The sequence below is a fragment of the Bos javanicus genome, chromosome 2, assembly GCF_032452875.1.
Source record: "Bos javanicus breed banteng chromosome 2, ARS-OSU_banteng_1.0, whole genome shotgun sequence".
Taxonomy (NCBI): Eukaryota; Metazoa; Chordata; class Mammalia; order Artiodactyla; family Bovidae; genus Bos; species Bos javanicus.
This window is the reverse complement of record NC_083869.1, coordinates 128880380-128890437: the sequence shown is the minus strand read 5'-3', so window position 1 is coordinate 128890437 and position 10058 is coordinate 128880380.

Sequence of the window (10058 nt, the reverse complement as noted above, 5' to 3'; positions counted from 1 at the left end):
CAAATGAAAAAAGGAATATGTAAATAAACCTATTTTGCCAGCAATGGGAGTTGAAGGATTGTTTGGCCACATGGGTTGTTTTGCATGCCAAGAACACGAGGGCACTTCTGGTACCCAAAGTGAAAGAAAGTGAAGTCTCTCAGTCATGTCCAACTCTTTGCAACCCCATGGACTGTAGCCTGACAGGCTCCTCTGTCCATGGGATTTTCCAGGCAAGAGTACTGGAATGGGTTGCCATTTCCTTCTCCAGGGGATCTTCCCAACCCAGGGATCGAACCCAGGTCTTCCACATTGCAGGCAGACGCTTTACTAGGGAAGCCCAGTGCAAGCTCAACACAACCCCCAACATCCACTCTTACGGTTAACAGTGTTTTGGCTCCAGGAAAATACTTTCCAGATATCTTGCTGCATGATTTTGAAACCAAAAGCAACTGCATCCAAATGATTATGAAGTTTTGTGGTAGATTTTGTTGTTGTGAATATAAATTTGACAAGGTAGGAAGCTAGGATATCTTTTATTTAAATATTTTTTAGTTTGTCCCGTTTAAATGTTAAAACAAATGATATGTGGTTCTCCATTTGCACCCTTGCCCCAGACCCTCACATGTATCAGGGACAGTGATACAAAATCCTGGCTCTCTGTGCATTAAGGCCAAAAAAGACATATGGAGGCAGAGCTTTGGAGAAACAAGGAAAAGAGCTTTATTCTTTGCCAGACAAAGAGGGAACATAGTAGGCTATTGGCTCAAGAACTGGGGCTCACTTCCTGGGGACTAGGGAGAGGTTTTATATCCTAATGAAGGTCTTGCCTTATTTTTTCTTTTGCAAAATTTCAAAATGGCCACAGTTGGCATCAGGTAACTTGGTGACTGGAGTTAGTCTTGTCTAAAGTCCCATCTGAAACAAAGAATGCTACTAGGGTGTGCAGGGGGAGAATACCAGGAGCAGAATGTGATTCATATGGAGTCTGAGAGTAGCTTTGTGAAGGCTAAGTCCGGCTACAAGTGTTTGTTCGTATTAACCAAGAATAACCAAGATTTTTTAACTCTTTCAGGCCTGTTTATGTTGTTTCCCCAGCCTGTTCCTTGTTCCTTTTTTTCCTTATCAGAAAAGTCTCACTTTTATGTAAGAAAAATCTCATCTTTATTTTTGCTGCAACAGTGGGTCTCAATATCATCTTGGATGATCAGTTGCTCAGTCGTGCCCAACTCTGTGCAACCCCGTGGACTGTAGCCCACCAGGCTCTTCTGCATATGGAATTTCCAGGCAAGAATACTGGAGTGGGTTGCCATTTCCCTCTCCAGGGGATCTTCCCAACCTGGGGATTGAACCTGTGTCTCCCACATCGGCAGGCAGATTCTTTACCACCGCGCCACCTGGGAAGCCCTCAGTAACATGGTATGTTGAAAAAGAAGCTCCATGGTATAAAGAAGTATTTTTATTTCTCTTATCCTGCCCCCTCCCTGTCTTCCCCTCCCCCTCCTCTGCTTCTTACTGTGGTAAATTAATGGAACATAAAATTTACTAATTTAACAATTTTTAGGTGTATATTCATATTGTTGGGTAACCATCAGCATCACCCATCTCCCAAACTTTTTCATCTTGCAAAACTGAAACTCTATATTCATGTTTTGTTTTGTTGTTGTTGTTGTTTATTTGTTTTTATTGAAGTGTAGTTAATTTACAATATCATGTGAAACTCTATACTTATTAAACAATAACTCCCCCTTCTCCCTCTTTCCAGCCCATGGTAAGCCCCATTATATTTTCTGTCTTTATGAGTTTGACTACTCAAGGAACTTCCATTCATATAAGTGGAATCATACAGCATTATCTTTTGGTGATTAGCTTATTTCACTTAGCAAAATATCTTCAAGTTCCACCCATCCTGTGGCAACTGTTAAAAGTTCCTGTCCTTTTAAAATGAAATAGTATTATATTTTATGCATATGCTACATTTTGCTTATCCATCCACTCATCAATAGACACGTGAATTGCTTCCGTGTTTTAGTTGTTGTGAATAATGTTGATGGGAACATGGACTTAACAAATATCTGAGACCTCCACTTTAAATTCTTTTGGATATGTACCCAGAAGTGGAAGTGATGAACCAAATGATAATTATGGTAATTATATGTTTTAATTATTTCAGGAGCCAGCATACTGTTTTCCACAGTGGCCATTCCAGTTTACATTCCTGAGTGCAGAACTGATGCTTTGAACTATGGTGTTGGGGAAGACTCTTGAGAGTCCCTTGGACTGCAAGGAGATCCAACCAGTCAATCCTAAAGGAAATCAATCCTGAATATTCATTGGAAGGACTGATGCTGAAGCTGAAGCTCCAGTAATTTGGCCACCTGATATGAGGAGCCAATTCATTGGAAAATGATGCTGGGAAAGATTGAAGGCAGGAGGAGGAGGGGACGACGGAGGATGAGATGGTTGGATGGCATCACCAACTCAATGGACATGAGTTTGAGCAAGCTCTGGGAGATGGTGAAGGACAGGGAAGCCTGGGGTGCTGCAGTCCATGAGGTTGCAAAGAATCGGACATGACTGAGAGACTGAAAAACAGAAGCAATGCACAAGGATTGCAATATCTCTAAATCCTCACCAACATTTGCTAGTTTTTGCTTTTTTATTTTTGTTTTTATAAGAGTCATCCTAATGATTGTGAAGTGGCATCTCACTGTGGTTCAACTTTGCACTTCACTAATGATTAGTGATGTGGACTATCTTTAGAATACTTATTGGTCATCTGTATATCTTCTTTGGAGAAAATCTATTCATGTTCTTTGCCAATTTTTGGATTGGGTCATTTTGTTGCTGTTGTTTTTTATAGGAGTTCTTTATATGTTCTGGATATTAATCCCTTATGAGACATAGTATGTACAAATATTTTCTCCCATTTCCTAGGTTGTCTTTTCACTCTGTTGATAGTGTCTTTTGATGCACAAGACTTCCCTCGTGGCTCAGATGGTAAAAGTGTCTGCCTACAATGTGGGACACCTGGGTTCGATCCCTGGGTCGGGAAGATCCCCTGGAGAAGGAAATGGCAACCCACTCCCATACACTTGCCTGGAAGATCCCATGGACAGAGAAACCAGGTGGGCTACAATCCATGTGGTCACAAAGAGTCGGAAACCACTGAGCGACTTCACTTTCACTTTGATGCGCAAAAGTTTTTCATGGAATCCAATTTGCTTCTTTTTCCTTTTTTCGTCTGTGCCTTTGGTGTCATGATCCAACACTACATTGGCCAATCTAAATCTTGTTCCCTGTTTTCTTAAGAGTTTTAGCTCTAATGTTTAGGTCTCTGGTCCATTTGTGGTTACTTTTTGTATATGGTATAAAACGAGAGCCCAGCTTCACTCTTGTGAATGTGGATATCCAGTTTCCCTAGCACATTTGTTGAAAAGACTACACTTTCTCCCATTGAATGGTCTCGGCGCTCTTGTTGGAAATCATGTGACCATATATGTGAGGGTTTATTTCTAGGGTCTCTATTCCTTTCCATTGATCTCTATGTCTATGGTTATGCCAGTTTCTCACTTTTTTTTGATTACTATAGCTTTGTAGTAAGTATTGAAATCAGAAAGTTTGAGACATTCCATTTTGTTCTTCTGTTTTCAAGATTGTTTTGGCTATTCAGGGTGCCCCGAGATTGCATATGAATTTTAGGACAGATTTTCCTGTCTGACAAAATGTCATTGCATATCGATAGGGATTTCATTAAATGTATAGATCACTATGTAGTGTTGACATCTGAACAATATTAAGTCTTTCAATCCATGAACACTGGTGTATTTCTACTTGTTTATGTCTTCTTTAGTTTCTTCTAACATTAGAAAAATGTTTTTATTTTTTCCTTGACTAAGACTCACCTCCTTGGTTAAATTAATTACTATTTTATCCTTTTCGATACTGTTGTAAACTGTGTTGTTTTCTTAATTTCCTTTTCAGATTTTACATTGTTACTATATAGAAATGCAACTGATTTTGAGGCCCTGACTTTTTATTCTGCTACTTTGTCAAATTTTTTTTTTGTTTGTTTCTAATGGATTTTGGTGGAATTTTAGGCAGATGACACCACCCTTATGGCAGAAAGTGAAGAGGAACTCAAAAGCCTCTTGATGAAAGTGAAAGTGGAGAGTGAAAAAGTTGGCTTAAACCTCAACATTCAGAAAACGAAGATCATGGCATCCGGTCCCACCACTTCATGGGAAATAGATGGGGAACCAGTGGAAACAGTGTCAGACTTTATTTTCCTGGGCTCCAAAATCACTACAGATGGTGACTGCAGCCATGAAATTAAAAGACGCTTACTCCTTGGAAGGAAAGTTATGACCAACCTAGATAGCATATTCAAAAGCAGAGACATTAGGTTCGTCTAGTCAAGGCTATGGTTTTTCCTGTGGTCATGTATGGATGTGAGAGTTGGACTGTGAAGAAGGCTGAACGCCGAAGAATTGATGCTTTTGAACTGTGGTGTTGGAGAAGACTCTTGAGAGTCCCTTGGACTGCAAGGAGATGCAACCAGTCCATTCTGAAGGAGATCAGCCCTGGGATTTCTTTGGAAGGAATGATGCTAAAGCTGAAACTCCAGTACTTTGGCCACCTCATGCAAAGAGTTGACTCATTGGAAAAGACTCTGATGCTGGGAGGGATTGGGGGCAGGAGGAGAAGGGGACGACAGAGGATGAGATGGCTGGATGGCATCACTGACTCGATGGACGTGAGTCTGAGTGAACTCCGGGAGTTGGTGATGGACAGGGAGGCCTGGCGTGCTGTGATTCAAGGGGTCGCAAAGAGTCGGACACGACTGAGCGACTGATCTGATCTGATACATAAAAAGTCATATCTGCAAACAGAGATAATTTTACTTCTTTTTCTTGCTTAAATTGCTCTGTTTAGGACTCCAGGTCTATGTCTAATAGAAATGGCAAAAGCAAGCATCCTTGCCTTCTTCCTGCTCTTAGAGGAAAATCTTTCAGTCTTTCACCATTGATTATGATGTTTGCTGTGGGTTTTTCGTATATGACTTTTATTATGTTGAAATAGTTTCTTTCTATTCCTAGTCTACTGAATGTTTTATGTTGTCAAATTCTTCTTCTGCATCAGTTGAGATGATCATGTGGTTTTTCCCTTCATTCTGTTTCAGTGCTGATCAACTTCAGGAAAAAATTGATAAATTTTCTGTGTTAAACCATCCTTGCATTTTAGGAATAAATTCCACTTGATCATGGTGTATTACTATGATACATTTTACTATGCTGCTGAATGCAATTTGATAGTATTTTGTTAAGGGTTTTTGTATTAATGTTGATAAGAGATATTGGTGTGTGGTTTTCTTTTCTTGTAGTGTCTTATCTGGCTTTGGTATCAGGGTATTATAAAATGAGTTAGGAAGTGTTCCCTCCTCTTTAATTTTTGGGACAATTTTGAGAAGGATTGGTATTAGTTCTTCTCAAATTTTGGCTTCCCTGGTGGCTCAGATGGTAAAGAATCCACCTGCAATGTGGGAGACCTGGGTTTGATCCCTGGGTTGGGAAGATCCCCTGGAGGAGGGCATGGCAACCCACTCCAGTATTTTTGCCTGGAGAATCCCCATGGACAGAGGAGCCTGGCAGGCTACAGTGCATAGGGTTGGAAAGAGTCGGACATGACTGAGTGACTAAGCACAGCACAAATGTTGGTAGAATTCACCAGTGAAGCCATTAGGTCAAAGCTTTTCCTTTGTCAGAAGATTTTGATAACTGATTTAATCTCCTTGCTAGTTATAGGTCCAAAAAGATTTTTTATTACTTTATGACTCAGTCTTGGTAGGTTATGTGTTTCTAGAAATGCTTACCTTTCATCTAGATTATCCCATTTGTTGGAGTACAGTTGTTCATAGTACTCTCTTATAATCGTGTGTGTGTGTGTGTGTGTGTGTGTGTAGAACTGGTAGTGATGTTTCTACTTTCACTCTAGATTCTGAGTAAATTGAGTCCTCTCTTTTTTCTTAGTCAATAAAGCTAATTTGTCAATTCTGTTGCATTTTTTTTTTCAAAGAACTAGCTTTTGGTTTTGTTGGTTTTCTATTCTCTATTTTACTTATCTCTGTTCAAATCTTCATTATTTCCTTTCTTCTGCTATCTTTGTGCTTAGTTTGCTTTTCTTTTCTAGTCCTTTAAGCTGGAAAGCTAGACTGTTCATTTGAGATATTTCTTGTTTTTCATTGTGTTTATACATACCCGTTTCTTCCTTAGCCCTGTTTCTTCTGGGTTGCAAAAGTTTTGATATGTTGTGATCTCAATTTCATTTGGTTGTAAGTGCTTCCTAATTTCTCTTATGATATATTTGATCCATCCATTGTTTAAGAGTGTCTTGTTTAATTTCCACAACTCTGTGACTTTTCCAGTTTTCCTTCTGTTACTGACTTCTGACTTCATCCTGTTGTAGTCAGAGTTCAGTTCATTCAGTTCAGCCCCTCAGTCATGTCTGACTCTGTGATCCCATGGAATGCAGCACACCAGGCCTCCCTGTCCATCAACAACTCCTGGAGCTTACTCAAACTCATGTCCATTGAGTCGGTGATGTCATCCAACCATCTCATCCTCTGTCGTCCCCTTCTCCTTTTGCTTTCAATCTTTCCCAGCATCAGGATCTTTTCAAATGAGTCAGTTCTTCACATCAGGTGGCCAAAGTATTGGAGTTTCAGCTTCAGCATCAGTCCTGCCAATGAATATTCAGGACTGATTTCCTTTCAGATGGACTGGTTGGATCTCCTTGCAGTCCAAGGGACTCTCAAGAGTCTTCTCCAACACCACAGTTCAAAAGCATCAATTCCTCGGCACTCAGCTTTCTTTATAGTCTGGCTCTCACATCCATACATGACTACTGGAAAATCCATAGCTTTGACTAGATGGACCTTTGTGGTCAGAGAAGATACTTTAAATGATATCCATATTTTTTAATATATTGAGACTTAATTTAAGACATAAAATATGGTCTACACTGGAAAATGCCCCATGACGCTTGAGAAGAAAGCATATGTTGTTGTTGTTAGGTAGAGTGTCCTCTATATGTCTGTTAGATCTGGTTCGTTTATTGTGTTGTTAGACAAGTCCTCTCTATTTTTTTTTTAACTTGTCTTCTACCTGATTATTCTATTTTTTAATGAGAATGGCATGTTGAAGTCTCCAACCATCATTGTAGAAATCTCTATTTCTCCCTCAGTTCTATCAATTTTTGCTTAATACATTTGATGGTCTGTTATTATGTACATAAACTTATTCTTTTAAATCTGTGCAAGTTGATTGTCTTTTTCAGTCAATGGGTGACACACCTATTTTTATGGGCAGGTGACCTTTTTGATTACTCCTAGGCAGGGATGACATTTATCCAGTATGCTCCCAATGGTCCTGCTTCTGCTGCTGCTGCTAAGTCACTTCAGTCGTGTCCGACTCTGTGCGACCCCATAGATGGCAGCCTATCAGGCTCCCCCCTGGGATTCTCCAGGCAAGAACACTGGAGTGGGTTTCCATTTCTTTCTCCAATGCATGAAAGTGAAAAGAGAAAGTCAAGTCGCTCAGTCGTCTCCGACTCTTAGCGACCCCATGGACTACAGCCCACCAGGCTTCTCCGTCCATGGGATTCTTCAGGCGAGAGCTGTCTAATTTTGATTAGTCAAATGTCTGATGTTGTCTGTGCTACACCAATAGTTCTTTTACATTATCATCATTTTGGGGGTGGATGGGTGGGTAATAGAAATCTTTGATTACTTTAAATTTTAAACCCATTTTAACCCAGTAATTAAAGTTGGCCTGTCCAGGTAATAATCAGAACTTTGAACTTGGTTGAGAGTTGATGCTCCTTTCTTCCTTATTCTTCTTCTGCAGCTTGCTAACTATATAGCTTTTGACACCACTGAGATTTCAGTCACAGAGGAGGAAAGGCAAAGGAGAACAGGAAAGTTCCTTCTGTACTAGATAGAGCTCTTTTCAGATGGCTTCATGTTTTCCTAGCTAGATGGACATCGAAAGCTGCCTCTTTTTCTCATGGGCACTTTTGGGAGTTCTTCAGGAACTCCTCTTCGTGAGTTTACCTGACTGTGATTGCTTTGCATTGGTCATGCTTCTCCTTAAGCTGGCGGCTGCAGAAGTTCTCTCAGCTTCTGTCTCTTAGCAGTATACTTTCACTGCAGGAACCACCTTTGTGGGCAGGATCCCTTTGAAAATAACCCCACATATTTATAGTCTAGCCTCTCTTTGCTTCCTTTCTAATTGGCATTAAGGATATATGCACAAATTTACTGGGCTGAAAATAGCTTGGACTCAGAAGGGTAGCGACCTCCCGTTCCAGAGCAAGCTGTATTCTATTTCCTAGAAATACAAACCCTGCAGACTATGCCAGTGTAGCAGAGAGACTAAAAGCAGAGGTTTTGGTATCTGCTTAACCCAGGTGAGAGTTCTCTGTATATGACTCTGAGAATATCACTCAACCTGCCTCTCTGAACTTCAATTTTCTCATCTGTTAAGTGGAGATAATAATATTACATACCTTAGGAGGAGTGTGTTGAGAATTAAATAAGATAATGCATGTAAATTGCTTGGTACACTGTCTTGCTCATTGTAAAGTGCTCAGTACTCATTCCTTATTATCTAATGGGGGTTCATTTGGAATATGCAAAACAGCATAGCTTTGAATTGCACAAGATATTAATTATAACAAGATAAAGGGTTCATTTGGAATATGCAAAAGAGCATAGCTTTGAATTGCACAAGGTATTAGTTATAACAAGATAAAATAAAGATCTATCCATTAAAGGCAAGGAGATGGTATAAAAATTCAGCAATGGTGAACTGGAGTCAAGAAATCAGACTATCCTTGGGTAAGATATTTCACACCCCCATGCCTTAGAAGCTGTGAATTTAAAGGAGGCTGCTTGGTGCCCGTGTAGTCACACCACGGTGTCAACTAGGCCCAAGTGTTTAATCATTTACTAAAGCTGTGTCACCACGTGTTTTTGTGCTGTGGCAAACACAAGCTCTCGGGCCATGGGAGTTTGACTCACAGTCTCTTCCCAAGCCTATGCAATCAGCCTCAGAACAAACATCAGCCTGCCTGAGTCAGTGGAAAATTCCAGATGTTTGTTGCTCATTCGCTGCCAAATCGATGACTAGGGAGGCCATCAACTGTGATGAGTAGGTAGAGCCTATTACCACCATGGTCCCCTGAAGAAAGAACTGTCCCATAGGCATATTCCTTACAAGGGCCACATAAAATATGTCATCTTTAAAAACCTTTTCAAATTTTCTAGGCTATTTCTTTTCTGTGTAAATTCACTAACTCCGCTTACAGACCCAGTGTCAGAGAAGCAGCCATAAATAACAAGGAGGGAGAAAAGTGTCCTCAAAGCTGGAGACTTCACTTTTACCTTGATGTTTGTGGTGGTTTAGCCGTTAAGTCAGAGAAGGCAATGGCATCCCACTCCAGTACTCTTGCCTGGAGAATCCCATGGATGGAGGAACCTGGTAGGCTGCAGTCCATGGGGTCGCTAAGAGACACGACGGAGCGACTTCACTTTCACTTTTCAGTTTCCTGCATTGGAGAAGAAAATGGCAACCCACTCCAGTGTTCTTGCCTGGAGAATCCCAGGGGCGGGGGAGCCTGGTGGGCTGACGTCTGTGGGGTCACAAAGAGTCGGACACGATTGAAGTGAATTAGCAGCAGCAGCAGCCGTTAAGTCATGTCTGACTCTTTGTGACCTCATGGACTGTGGCCTGCCAGGCTCCTCTGTCCAGGGATTCTCCAGGCGAGAATCCTGGAGTGGGTTGCCATTTCCTTCTCCAGGGGATCTTCTTGACCCAGGAATCGAACCCGGGTCTCCCGCATTGCAGGCAGATTCTTTACTGACGGAGCTACAAGGGAAGCCCTACCTTGATGGTGGGGGCATGCATTAAAAGTCTGACCTATATATTTACTTTAGTAATTTCACCTCTAGGAGTTTATTTAAAGGAAATGTATTTAAGGAAGTGAAGTTTTATCCATAAGGATATTCAGCTCAGCATGTA